The sequence below is a fragment of the Ursus americanus genome, chromosome 28 (genome assembly GCF_024610735.1).
Source record: "Ursus americanus isolate L20-20 chromosome 28, mUrsAme1.1.p, whole genome shotgun sequence".
Classification (NCBI taxonomy): domain Eukaryota; kingdom Metazoa; phylum Chordata; class Mammalia; order Carnivora; family Ursidae; genus Ursus; species Ursus americanus.
The window spans coordinates 21,579,168-21,594,727 of NC_142154.1; the positions used below are offsets into that span (position 1 = coordinate 21,579,168).

At 37.6% G+C, this 15,560-nt stretch overlaps 1 pseudogene; it reads right to left on the bottom strand.

Moving 5' to 3' along the window:
* Positions 1-14,193: 14,193 nt before the first annotated feature.
* Positions 14,194-15,035, bottom strand: LOC123790816 (tubulin polyglutamylase complex subunit 2 pseudogene; annotated as a pseudogene).
* Between the last annotated feature and the right edge of the window lie 525 nt (positions 15,036-15,560).

The window sequence follows — 15,560 nt, forward strand, 5'->3', positions numbered from 1 at the left end:
TTTATTTCTCTTCCTTGTCTTTCAACAGAGCATACAACCTCCAGCAGAGTATTGAATAAGGGTGGTATAATATATATCTTTGTCTTGCCCCTCACCTCAAAGAAAAACATTCAAAACTTTACCATTGTTTATACAATGAACTGTAGTTTTGTTTATAGATACCCTTAATGATATTTGAAACTTCCTATTTCTAGTTGCTATGGTCTGAATGTTTGTGTCCCACAAGAAAACATTTGTTGAAATCCTAAAGTGATGGTGTTAGTAGATGGGAAATTTAGGATGTCTCAGGTTGTGAAGATGGAGCTCTTATAAATGGGATTGGTGCTGTTATGAAAGAGACCCCAGAGAAATCCCTAATCCTTTCCACCATGTAAAGGCACAGTGAGCAGTTGGTAGTTTGCAACACAAAAAAGGACATTCACCAGAATGCAAACATTCTTGCACTCTGTTGTCAGACTTCTAGCCTCCAGAACTGTAGGAAATAAATTTCTGTTGTTTATAAATCACCCAGTTGTGGTATTTTTCATAACAGCCAAAACAGACTGAGATGCCCCAGTAGCTATGAATACACCTTCTACCCAGATTTGGGGTTTTAAAACCATTCTCCAACAAAAGCAAGAAGAGTCCTTGGAGAAATGGCCAATTCTAGGATTGATACAGAAAATACGAGATGATAATAGGATATCTTATGGTGACAGAAATTAAGCAAATGAGATAAGAAGATGACCATAATGATGGTGATATATCAAAGTGACACAGGAGTCAACCGAAAAAGCTCCCACTGGTCAAAGCTGGAAGAATTTGAGCAACAAAATACATAGTATAGTGTTGGATTATAACCCATAGTGTAAAATAAGTGGGATTAATGTTTTCTATAAGAAACTCCACAGTTCTCCCGAACCCTCTCCACCATGTTGAGGACACAGCAAAAAGTCTGCAACTCGGAAAAGATGGTCGTCAGAGCACAATCATACTGACATCCTGATCTCAAACTTCCAGCCTCCAGAACTGGGAGAAATAAATTCTGGTATTTATAAATCAGCTGTCTGTGGTATTTTGTTACAGCAGCCTGAATGGACTAAGACAGTAGCTAACTAGGTGTTTTTATTATTAACACTTGTTTATTTATGAAATGCTATTTTCTTTATAATCATTTGTCTCTTCTCCTATATTCTATCAATTAATGGATAATCTGATTTTTTTTTTTAATGTGTACTTGGTTATGTTGTATTTTCCTTTGTTGCTCTGTTGAAATTGATGGTCTTTTACTCTCTGGTTTCTTTTATGGATTTGTTCTGGTCTTTGATTTTTAGTTTTACTATAATGTGTTTACTATATAATGTGTTTACTATAATGTGATGCAGTGTGTGCGTTGTTTGTTGTTGTTTTTTAATCTTGCATGGGATTCAGAATTTCTTCATTATATGATGTGAAAATTAGTGAAAGGAAATAACATTTAGAATTAAGTTGGGAGGCCAGCAGGGGGAGCCCTCACACCCTACCACTGGTCATCAATTGCAGACCCAACAGAAAGAGACTGACCCTGCAAGGGGATACCACTTTACTATCCTAGTAGAAGGAAGAAAGGTTTTCTTCCTCTGGCAACAGCCCAGCCAATGAGAGACTTATACAACTCAGCCAATGAAAAGCCACTATACTTTGAACTCATCGTTTAATCCAATGGAGATTTTGTTTACGACAGCCCTCCTAATTCCCCTTTTCCTCTATAAAAGAGCACTCCTCTCTTTTGCTCCCTGGACTTGCTTATGGTTTTCGCATAGCTTGCTTGTCTCACATTGAAAGTCTCTCCTATTCCTGAATTTTTTTTTTGTTCCTGCTAAAATAACTAGCAGTTTTATCTTTAAGGTTAGCAATGACTTGACATATTTTATCTATTTTAGAAAAGTTGTGGCCAGTATTATTTCATTTATTGTATCTATTTTTTATCTCTTTTCTCTCCCTAGAATTACAGTGATATTGGAGTTTTTTACCCTGCTCCATGTGCCTCTGGCATTTATTTCTGTAATTTTTCATTCTTTATTTTCTTTGAGTTTCCATGTAGATATTTTCTAATATGTTTCCCTATTCCTTTTTCTTCCCTGCCCAATCTATTGTTATTCTCAAGAGAGTTATTAATATTAGTAATATTTTTCTTTGCAAGAATTTTCATTTGATATTTATACAGTTTTCTGTAAAACGTGTTTATCATGTCCTCAATTTTGAATATGTTAATTATGATTACTTTAAAGACCATGTTTGATCATTCTAATGTATCCATAGCTAGTTAATCTGTTCCCATTGTCTCAGATTTCGTCATCTGTTTCTGTATCTTGATGTACCTTATACTTTTAAATTAAGAGCTTGTAATGGTGTATGAAAATTTGTAGAGGCTCGGGGGGATATTCTGTCAGGAGAAGAGCAAACTAATTCGACCAAGAGTAAGTGGCTTTGACTCTGGGTTTCAGTCTGTTTGAGGGCTGGTCTATTTCTGGATTGCCTTGTTTCTAGGAAATAATAACATTTCAGGGGCTGTAACCCAAGTTGTAGAATGTTTACCAAATATCCTCCATTCTTGGTGAACCCTGAACTCTGATTTTTTTTTCTACACAGCACCATGAGCTCTGCTTAGACAGTTACCCTCTTAGTATCTGCTCATTAATTCATTTTTTTCCCAGCTTCTTCTCTTCCATAGCTTAGGAATTGACAAGACAGAAAAAGCCACACAGAATGCAGGACTTCCTTGTTTGAGGTTGCTTTTCTTTGGGGTCTTGGCCCATCAAGATTTGATTGATTAGGTAACCCTGAGACAACCTTAATATCCAGGGCTGGAAGTCAACAAATCCTCCAAGGGGAAAACATGGAGGGGAATATCTAACTTCCCTCATTATATTTTCATTCTCAAGGTAATGGCTGCTCCTGTCCTGGATGACTTGGGTGCTCTCACGTGTCTTCAAACATTTGGTGATTGTTATTGCGATTGTTTTTAAATTAAAAAACAAAAACAAATTTCTTGGCAGGAAGCTTAGTCTGATAAAACCTACTTTGCCAAATTAAAAGCCTGCTGCTGTTGTTATTTCTGCATACTTTGTATGAGAGTTATTACAAGAAGATTTTGATGAGACTGGAATAGGAATAGCTACCACTTTTGCAGATTGGTTGCTGGATGTAGTTGCTCTTGGCAGTGAGGATAAGTCATATTTTCCATTTTATGAGAAAATTTTAATTTGGGTGGGATATAAGGTGTGTATGGGTGTTGAACAACCAAATGAGTGGAATATTTGGAAACTTGTAATTTTTTTTAACTTGAAAAAATCTGGGAGTTCTTCACGTGGCACAAATTCTTGCTGTTCAGTCTCAATGAGTATCACTACCAGTAGCAAAATGTCCAGATATGACCTCCCTGCTACTCATGGCAACTGCTGCTTGTGCCTGAATCCTAATCCAACCAACAGATGTTTCTGTCCAATATTTTGGATCTGAAACAAGTCATGTCAAGCAATGGGGATGCCAGGAAATTCAAGGGGACAGCAGCTGCAGAGCCCATTATATAAAAGGAAAGAGTCCAATGTCCCACAGCAGCTAGCTTTTTCTGTGTCATGATTTTGACTCTAATTCTAGCTGCCATGCTTTCTTTGGTTTATGCCCATTTTCTGAGTTTTACTGGAGACAACAACAATTGCGTAAACTATCCAAAATCCTGATAGAAATTCCCTAGTATAAGTAAATCCGGATTTTTGTTTATTTGTGTGCAGAAGGCTTGGGCTAGTACTGTCAGAAAAAAAAAATATAGAGGGCAAGGTGAAGTAGGATGTTCAATTGCGGGGCAGTAAAATGACAATTAAATCTATGTTTTAGAGACATAACATTTATTTGTATAAAATATGTTTAAAAACCTGATGGCTTGAGAAAATGAGGGAGTGTTAGTTAACACTCATGAAGATCTCTCATTCTCTTTTATCTCTAATCTCTTGTCTATCACTATTAGAAATTGTACAATAAAAGATTTTTATAATATCAAGATACAAATTTTCAGGAAATAGATTAAAAATATAATTTATAAGAGATCAGTCACTAGATATGGAAAATAAAGGAAAAATAAATAAACTCAAAGAGAGAAAGTAGCTTGTGACAAGAAATAATTTTGAAAACTTAGTTTTGTTCATGTTGAATTTGAGATAATAAAGAAATTCTAGGAAGACATATTCAACTGACAAAATCAAGGCTAGATCACAAAGACAGCATGGTACTGGCACAAAAACAGACACATAGACCAATGAAAGAGAATAGAGACTCCAGAAATGGACTCTCAACTCTATGGGCAACTAATCTTTGACAAAGCAGGAAAAAACATCCAGTGGGGGGGAAAACAGTCTCTTCAATAAATGGTGCTGGGAATATTAGACAGCTATGTACAAAAGAATGAAACTTGAACACTCTCTCACACCATACACAAAGACAAACTCCAAATGGATGAAAGACCTTAATGTGAGACAGGAATCCATCAAAATCCTAGAGGAGAATATAGGCTGCAACCTCTTTGCATCGGCCATGGCAATTTTTTCATGACACATCTCCAAAGGCAAGAGAAACAAAAGAAAAAATGAACTTGTGGGACTTCATCAAGATAATAAGGTTCTGCACAGCCAAGGAAACAGTCAAAAAAAAAAAAACAAACTAAGAGGCAGCCCACAGAATGGGAGAAGATATTTGCAAATAACATTACAGATAAAAGACTAGTATCCAAGATGTACAAAGAACTTCTCAAACTCAATGCACAAGAAACAAATAATCAAATCAAAAAATGGGCAAAAGATATGAACATACACTTTTCCAATGAAGACATACAAATGGCTTACAGATGCATGAAAAAATGTTCAACATCATTAGCCATCAGGGAAATTCAAATCAAAACCACATTGAGAAACCACCTTATACCAGTTAGAATGGCAAAAATTGACAAGGCAGGAAACAAATATTGTTGAGGATGTGGAGAAAGGGGATCTCTCTTACACTGTTGGTGGGAATGCAAGTTGGTACAGCCACTTTGGAAAACAGTGTGGAGGTCCCTTAAAAAGTTAAAAATTGAGCTACCCTATGATCCAGCCATTGCACTACTGGGTATTTACCCCAAAGATACAGACGTAGTGAAGCGAAGGGCTATATGCACCCCAATAGTAGCATTGTCCACAATAGCTAAGTTGTGGAAGGAGCTGAGATGCCCTTCAACAGATGACTGGATTAAGAAGATGTGGTCCATATATACAATGGAATATTACTCAGCCATCAGAAAGAACGATTACCCAACATTTGCAGCAACATGGTTGGCACTGGAGGAGATTTTACTAAGTGAAATAAGTCAAGTAGAGAAGGACAATTATCATATGGTTTCACTCATTTGTGGAACATAAGGAATAGGAGGGAGATCAGTAGGAGAAGGAAGGGAAGAATGAAGGGGGGGTAAACAGAAGGGGGAATAAACCACGAGAGACTGTGGACTCTCGGAAACAAACTGAGGGTTTCAGAGGGGAGGGGGGTGAGGGATTGGGATAGGCCAGTGATGGGTATTAAGGAGGGAGCATATTGCATGGATCACTGGGTGTTATATGGAAATAATGAATCATGGAACACTACATCAAAAACTAAGGATGTACTGTGTGGTGACTAACATAACATAATAAAAAATTATTATTAAAAAAAGGCTAGAGCTCGTATTTTCAACATATCTTATTCATCCATGTATCTATCCATCTATCTATCTATCTAAACATGTATATATGTGCATATCATCTACCATCTATCAATCATCTATCTGTCTCTCTATTTGTTAGCTATTTATCCTCTCTTTATCTATTTTATAAGTTCCTTGTATTTACATTGCCTCCACCTAGATAATCCAGGTTAATGTCCCCATCTCCAGATCCTTAATTTAATCATATCTAAAAATCCAAATTTGCCATATTAGGCATATTGGCCACAGATTCCCAGGATTGGAATATGTATATCTTTGGAAGGGCTATTATTTTAGCCTTATTTTTGTTGCTTTTTATTCCTCTCATTTGGGGAATAAATCCATAAGCAGCTTTATTTCAGGGCATGTGGGAAGTGATTTTTCTTAGTCCTAGGTTTTTTTTATATTTATTTATTTATTGAGAGAGTGCAGGGGGGAGGGGCAGAGAGAGTCTTAAGCCAACCCCACATTGAGTGCAGAGCCCTATGTGGGGCTTGATCTCAAGACCCTGAGATTAGGACCTGAGCCAAAACCAGGAGTTGGATACTTAACTGACTGGGCCACCCAGGCGCCCCAGTCCTAGTTTTTTAAAATGCTCTCTTGACTGATCTATTCTCTGAATCTAGAACACTACAGCCAAAAACTAAATGTTTTGTAATTTTTGACATTATTCTGAAAACTTGTAGCATCAAATGCTTCTTTTGAACATTCTCAGAATTCAGTCTGATTTTTGTTCTGCTGTTGGTAATGTTTGCTCTCTGGAATTATTTTTAGTCATTTCTTTATTTTTTTGAATATGCAACAATTTTCCATGACATGGTGAAGTGTGAGTCTTTGCTGCATTTACTCTGCCAGAAAGTCAGCTTTGGGAAATTTAATTTTTAGCTCTGGAAAGTGTTCTTATTTTATTTATTTGATAATTTATTTACCTCCATTGTCTCTCTCTCTCTCTCTCTCTCTCTCTCTTTTTCAGGAACTCCTATTAGTTGAAAGTCATGACTTGTCCTTTGATTATTTAATTCTATTATATTTATCTTATAGTTCCCATTCCTGTATTTTTCTCTAAGTTCTAACATACAGCCTCAACTTCCTCCTCCAATTATTCTATTGAATTTTTACTTCAGCAATTAGATTTCTAATTTCCAAAAGGCTTTTAGTCTTCACCGAAAACCTCTTTTTTCATAACATCATGTTATGATGGTGTGAAATATTTTCTTGAGTCTCTTTGAAAATACTTATTTTTTAAATTTGAACTATTCTAGTGGGGTCCATGTTGCAGCAAATGTTGAGAAATCGTTCTTTTTGATAGCTGAGTAATATTCCATTGTATATATGGACCACATCTTCTTAATCCATCATCTGTTGAAGGGCATCTCGGCATGGACGGCACTGGAGGAGATAATGCTAAGTGAAATAAGTCAAGCAGAGAAAGACAATAATCATATGGTTTCACTCATCTATGGAACATAAGAAGTAGGAAGATTGGTAGGAGAAGAAAGGGATAAAGAAAGGGGGGGGGGTAACCAGAAGGGGGAATGAAGCATGAGAGACTATGGACTCTGAGAAACAAACTGAGGGCTTCAGAGGGGAGGAGGATGGGAGAATGGGGTAGGCTGGTGATGGGTAGTAAGGAAGGCATGTATTGCATGGTGCACTGGGTGTTATGCAACTAATGAATCATGGAACTTTACATCAAAAACCAGGGATGTACTGTAAGGTGACTAACATAATATAATAAAAAATATTATTATAAAAAGAAATTGAACTATTCTATGAATTATGGTGCTTATTAAACTATTTCTTTTTTAAAAAATATTTTATTTATTTATTTGAGATAGAAAGTGAGAACTGCAAGACAGAGGGAGAGAGAGAAGCAGGCTCCCACTGAGCAGGGAGCCCAACCCAGGCCTCAATTCTAGGACCCTGGGATCATGTCCTGAGCCAAAGGCAGATGCTTAACCAACTGAGCCACTCAGGCACCACTTATTAAACTCTTTCTGCTTCCCATGATGTCAGTTGTTTGTTAGCTCCTTTTTTTTTTTTTTTTGGTCTTTTTTTAGTTTGTTGATTTTCTTCATAAATCTTTTGATTCTTAGTTGCTACATGCATTTAAAAATAGAGGAGTAAGTTGATTAATTACTAAGAATCTGGGAGGCTCAGCTGAGCCCTGTAGAGGTGAAAAGCGAGCTTTAGGGTGCTGTAGAAAAGGAGGATGGTAGATTTCTTGCTCCCCATCTGAAATGCATCAGAATTTTGAGGTATTTTTCTGGGGGTTCAAACTACCCATAGATCCTCAAGCAGCTTTTTTTAAACTTTTTTTAAACTAGAGAATAGTTGTTCAGTGTTGTTGTCATTATTGTTTTATGGTTTTACTAGTTTTGTTTTTACCTAAGGGAAACTCCTGAGTGCTGGTAATTGTGCAAATCAAATATAGAGAGGCTGAAGAAGAGGTTAGAGAGAAAAAAGTTCTGAGAGTAGACTTTAGGCTATCTCCATTTCCTGTCCTACTTCTTCCTCTTAAGCTTTTAGCCAGCCTCCACCAAGCCTGCCCTACACAGCTTTTAAGATGTGCCTTCCTCTGTTTCACATGTCTCATTAATACATGTCTATCCCTGAAAAAAAAAAAGAGAGAGATTATAATTGAAATCCATTGTGTAAGTTTGTGGTATATGATGTGTTTATTTGATACATTTATACATTGCAATATGATTAGCACCATATCATTAGCTAACATGTCTATCAAGCCACATAATTATCATTTCTTTTTTTGTGTGTGGTGAGAAGTTCAAGATCTAGTCTGTTAGTAACTTAAAGTTTGTAACACAGTTTTGTCTATTATAATCACTATGCTGTGCATTAGCTCTCCAGAAATTATTTAGTTTTATCAGGAACATATTGTCCTTCAAATAAGTGATCCATTATACCTTCAGAAGTGTGGAACACAGATAATTCCCTAGGATAAAGATGACAACAACATCCTTAAGAGGATTTTGTACTACAAAACCTATTGTGCCCTACACAGTACATTTTAGCTACATCATTATTTGATGCATACAACTTCAGAGCTCTGAGGAAAGTAAGGACCTCAAAGCACTGTGTAATTGGAAATTATAAACCCAGATTTATCTCCAGGAGAATGTGTTATAGTATTTTAAAGTTGAGAGAGAAATGTGACCCAGAAACAAAAAGGAACAAACTACACACTACAACATAAATAAACCTCAATACCATTGCACTAAGTGAAAGAAGCCAAACACAAAATATTGTGTGATTTTATTACTACCATATGATCAAACAATCTCAGTTCTGAGCATATATCTGAAGGGAATGAAATCACTATTTTGAAGAAATATCTGCACCCTCATGTTCACTGCAGCACTATTTATAATGGCCAAGATATAGATACAATCTAAGTGTCCACTGTTGGATAAACGGATAAAAAGAAACACACACACACACACACACAAACACACACTAGAATACTATCAACCCATAAAAAGAAGGAAATGATGCCATTTGCCATAACTTGGATAAACCTTGAGAACATTATGTACATGAAATAAGTCAAACAGAGAAAGACAAATATTATATGGTACCATTTATATGTGGAATATAAAAAAAAAACTCACAGGAAGAGAAAGTAGATTGGTGACTATCAGGGCCTGGAGGGTGGAGAGAATGAGTGATGGTGGGCAAAGGATACAAATTTCCAGTTGTAAGATGATTATGTTCTGGGGATGTAATGGGCAACATGATGACTATAGTTAATAATATTGTATTATATACATGAAAGTTGCAAAGAGGGCACATTTTAAATGTTCTCAGAAAGGAGGGAAATGGTAATAATGTGAGGTGATAAATTGTTAACTTAACTTACTGTGGTAATTTCAAAATATATATGTCTATCAAAACATCACACTGTCAAATATACCCCCAATAAAGCTGGGAGCAGGGGAGGCAAAACTATTAGAACAAGAAGTGGAACTGTGGTTGCATGAAGCTGGAGGGAAACAGCAGATTGTGGAACCTGTGGCAGATGACAGAAATATTAAAAATTGGATTGTGTCAATGGTTGTATAGCTCTGTAAAGGGACTGAAACTCATCTAACAATACACTTAAAATTGGTGGATTTTGTGATATTTTCATTTTCCTTCAACAAAGCTCTAGGAGAATTAATTCCTTATAATACATTAAATAAAGGGAAAAAATTAGGAGAAGATGTAATCACCATCATGGGATCAAGTGTTAACTCTACATTTTCTAACATGACAGTCTGTGCTCAGTCCACCTCTTATGCTGCTGTATAAAGATTTAACAAAACTTTCTTCAGATAAACTTACATGTTAATCTTACCTTTTTCCAGCATATAACAGTGAATATTTAGTGTCTTCCTTGTGTAGTGTTTTCAAATTAAATGAACAACAGCAGTGACAACAGCAGCACACCAGGTTCAAGCAACTCTACCCTTTGGACTTCTAGAGTCCACACACATTAGAAATAAAATGTTCATTCATTATGGGAAGAGCACAGAGGGATATTTTCAGGTAAAGTCAACACTGCCTTAGGGTTTGTACAAACCAAATGTTTTAATAGAGGATTCAATTTCACTCTGGATTAAATGTGACAAACGCAAGCTAAATTAAACAGAGAGGCAAAGTCAAGGCCAACCATTGTTATTTAGTCATTTCCGAGTGAAGCTCAACAACTGAGAAAATTCAGAAAGCAATGTACCAAAGTGTTTTTGCAGAGTTTTTGAGATTATGGATCCTATTAAATTTTAATGGCAGGTAGGAGGTTTTACCCTGGTAGTCATTTTATCTTCAATGACTCAGGAAGAACAAAAACTTAAATCTTGTTCTTTCCATGAAAAGTGTGTGTACTTTGAAATCAGAGATTTCAGTTTAAGTCCTTAAGCTGGCTATGTAGACTTGAGCAGGTCAAGGGACTTCTCTGAGTCTCCAAGTTTCATCATGAATGAAATGTAGGCACTCTGGCAAATCTAATGCAAAACTCCGTTTTAAAATATAATGTGTAATATACAGAGAAAGGAAACACCATAGATCCATCTCTATAAAAAAATGTTGAAGCTTCATGAATTTGCATGACTGATGAATGGATAAAGAAGAGGTATGTGAGGTGTGTGTGTGTGTGTGTGTGTGTGTGTGTGTGTGTGTGTGTGTATGATAGATAGATAGATAGATGATAGATAGATGATATCACTCAGCCAAGAAAAAAAATAAAATCTTGCCATTTGCAACAATGTGGATGGAGCTAGACAGTATTATGCTAGTTGAAATAAGTTAGAGAAAGACAAATACCATACAATTTCACTCATATGTGGAATGTAAGTAACAAAACAAATGAGCAAAAGGAAAATGAAAAGAGAGAAAGAGAGGAAAACCAATAAACAGACTCTTAACTACAGAGAACAAACTGATGGTCACCAGAGGGGAGGTGTGTGGGGGGATGGGTGAAGTAGGTGATGGGGATTAAGGAGTGCACTTGTTGTGATGACCACCAGGTGTTGTATGGAAGTGTTGAATCACTATATGCACCTGAAACTAATATTACACTGTACGTTAACTAACTGTAATTTAAATAAAAACTTAAAACAAAAACACTTAATGCTGAAGCATGGGGGCAGCAAAATATCAATGGAAACAGAAAGTTGGACCCACCCAGAAAGAGCAGAATCAGACAGAACTGAGTTTGAGCTCATTAGTTCTGAGATGCTGGGCACATCGGCTAACAGACCTAAGCCTCAGTTACTTCTGCTGCAAAATAGAGTGGATAAACTTACTTCAAAGTTAGTTTGGGAAATGAAGCAAAGGTTATAACACCTGATCTGGATTAGAACTAAGTAAATATTATTATTTTATTACTTTGGAACTTCATAATGACAAAATCCATTAGTTAAGAATGACTTAATCCCAAATGGGACTGAACTGATCTTCTAAGCAAACACCCCCCCCACACACACATCTGCATATTAAGTGTAATGCATGTGTGTATGTATGTGTACATACATATACATTTAAAAAAACTACCAATAATAAATTTCTTGGCTAATGTTGTGTCAGGGACCCCAAACCACCCTCAGGTTAAATGATTCACTAGAAAGAAACAGAACTAAGAAAAACTATTGTAATCATGGTTCTAATTTATTACAGCAAAAAGATACAGATTAAGTCAGTAAAAGTAAAGGTCACATACAGCAGCATCCAGGAGAGAAGGCATGAGCTTTCAGTTTTCCCTCTCAGTGGAATTGTATAGATAAGGCTGATCTTCCCAGCATAATGTATAGCAACACATTTAAATTATTGTAAACCAGAAACTCTGTTGCAAGTCAGACTTTTCATTGGGGCTGGTCGTGTAAGCATAAAATGCCCTTGAGCTACTCAGTCTCCATATACTCCAGAGGTCAAAACAGATACAATATGACCCAATGTCTTTACCATAAATCACACTATTTAACATAACCTCTTTAGTGTGCCCCAAGTCCCCAGATCTACAAAGACACTCTTGTCTGGCAGACCACAAGAAAGGTTTAGAGGTTACCTCCCAAGAGAAGGTCAACAGTTAGTTTCTTTGGAATGTGCAGGTATTGAACACCTCAAATTTGACATTAACCTTTACTACACGGGTCATCCCCCTGACACTTGGTCTAGGCTCTTAGCTCTCTTACAGGGGAAAAGAAAAGAAAATATATATATATATATATATATATATATATATATATATATATATATATATATATATTCATATTTGTTTGAGCATCTACATAGAGAATAGCACTTATATAACCTATACTCAAATACTATCAGTATGAATATGCTTAACATTTGGAGAAGTCAGGGTGGTTTAGGGATAGATTTAAAGAAACAACTAATCCATCTGTATCAGTCTGAGTTCTCCAGAGAAATACAGTAAATAGGATTTACACACGCACACACACACACACACACACACACACACACACACACACACACATTTATTGTAAGGAATTGATTCACACTATTATGGAGGTTGGCAAATGCCAAGTTCTGCAGGAAGAGATGGCAAGCTGGAGACCTAGGAGAGCCAATGGTGTGGCTGAAGTTTGAAGGCCAGCAGACTTGAAACCTAGGAAGAACCAATGTTTCAGTTTAAGTCTAGGCAGGAAAACAGCTAAAGCCCCAGTTCAAAAACCATCTGGCAAGAAAAGATGAGAACATTCTCTTACTCAGGTCAGCCTTTTATTCCCCTCAGGCCTTCAACTGATTGGATGCGGAAAGACCACATTATAAAGGGCAGTCTACTTCACTCAGCCTCCAGATTTAAATGTTATTCTCATCACAGAAATGCCAAGGATATTTTTTTGGAAACAACAAACTTTATAGGAAATTTAAAAAGGAGCAAAGTGAGAATTACTTATGAAAAATAAAAAGAACATATACAATTGTATCCTTAAGAAATTTCATGAAACATTATGACCAATCAAATTAAGGTATCCACGTTCTCTAATGAAAATGAAATCTGAGAAAGGGCAGCATGAAAATATTCTAATGCAGTTCTGCCCAACAGAACTTTCTGTGATGATGGAAATGTTCCATTATCTGTTTTGTCTAATACAGAATCTATTAGCCACTCACAGCATGGCTAATGCAATTGAGGAACTGAATTTTTATTTTTTTTATTTAAAAAAAATAATGAGTAAAAAGAATATTGGTTTTATTTTTATTTTTTTATTATGTTCAGTTAACCAGCATATGGTACATCATAAGTTTTTGATGTAGTGTTCAACGAGTCATTAGTTGCATATAACACCCAGTGCTCATCACAACACATGTCCTCCTTAATACCCATCACCTTTTTACCTGCTCCCTCCACTCCCCTCCCCTCTGCAACCCTCAGTTTGTTTCCCAGAGTCCAGAGTATCTCATGGTTTGTCTCAACAAACCACAAGGAACTGAATTTTTTTAAAGATTTTATTTATTCATTTGACAGAGATAGAGACAGCCAGCAAGAGAGGGAACACAAGCAGGGGGAGTGGGAGAGGAAGAAGCAGCCTCCTAGCGGAGGAGCCTGATGTGGGGCCCGATCCCATAACGCCAGGATCATGCCCTGAGCCGAAGGCAGACACTTAACCGCTGTGCCACTCAGGCGCCCCAAGGAACTGAATTTTTAATATAAATAGCCACATGTACCTAGTGGTTACCAAATGAACAGCATAGTTCTAAAGCCTCATGGGTCAAAACCAGTGGTTTCTTTGTGGGACTTCTCTAGTCACTGTTGAGAGCCATAGAGGGTTGGGGGTAGGAAGAGAGGGAAACTGTTAGCTGATCTATTAAGCTACTTAAGCAAGTCCTGAAACTCTCCACAGCTTTTGGAGGCAGGGGGTAAGGAAAGGACTCAGGGAGACTTGAGTATGCCCTTGAGCTCCTGGCTAATATCAACAGGAGTAAAAGGCCAAAAAGGATTTGGCTCACTCAGATGCGCAGAGGCCTATGGTTCTACACACAGAATCTGAGGCTAGGAGCATCTGTGCATGGAAATCATCTCTGTGGGGATGGTGGGGAGGTGAGGGTACTTTTTTCTGGGCAGGGTTTCCAGGGGTAAGAAAGCCTTTAGTGGTGGAAGGAGAACCTGAGGGCCCTTTCTGGCCACCTGTGGGCTGAACAGGTCCTTTATTTGGGGAGATTAACATCTTCTTGCTCTTGAACACTTTGTTGGGATCTAGCTTGTTCATGAAGGACTTGGTATCTGATGTGAGCAGGTTTGTGTTGTAGGTGATGGGTTCATATGTGTTAAACCATTTCTTGGCCTGTGAGCTAATGCCATAGCTGATGAAGGCATACTGCCACTGCAGCATGTAAAGGAGGAGCATGTAAAGATATCTGTGAGAAAATGCCAGTATAATGCTTTGTGTGGGTTCTCCGGCTGGTTCTCACTGGCTTCAAGTGCATCAAACTCCAGGTCTGCCATGGTTGGTGATTAGGGAGTGAATACACAGAAGACTGGTTGAGTTGAGTCAGTTTTGAGATGCTGTTAATTACCAGGCTGCCCAATGGAATGGGGGTGCTCATGCAGCTTCACACTCCACATCATGTGGAAGCCATTGGTCATCAGGTAAAAATTCTTCACATCCTTAGGTAGCACACAGTTACTTTTCTGTTCCCATGAAGAAATCAGGTGATGTTCAGCAGGTGGTTTTTCTTTAATAGGCACCTCTGTCACACCTGGGAAAGATTCTAGGATGCAGGTGATAGCCAGGGACAGATTCTCCAGGTGCGGCTTGCTGTAGCCTGAGGGCATTGTCTCCTCCATGGCTTGCTTCTTGCTCCTTGTACAGCTGGGACAGTGGTGGGGACAGAGTAGGAGAGCAGGGCCACTTGAAGGGCTGGCTGCCCCAGAGGCTGAGCCATCAAGTTCATAGTTTGCTGGGAGTTGTAGCACTGGGTTCCTGAGAGCACCACAGGACAGAGATGGGGGACCTGGGCTGCCCTGGGAATAGTAGGTTTGTGGGGTGCTCATTCTATGGCTCCAGGTGCACCACAGCATCTCCTCCCAAGGACCCTCCCACCCCACCCCTAGAATAGTATTTTACCAGAGACTCACTTTATTTTAAAATATTTTTATTTGAGTATAATTGACACACAGTGTTACATTAGTTCCAGATGTACAACATAGTGATTTGACAGTTTATACATTATACTGTGATCTATGTTCATCACAAGTGTAGCTACCATCTGTCACAATACATCTCTATTACATTATCATTAAGCTGTGTCTTTTGTTCCCATGACTTATTCATTGCTTAACTGCAAGCCTGTATTCCCCAGTTCCCTTCAC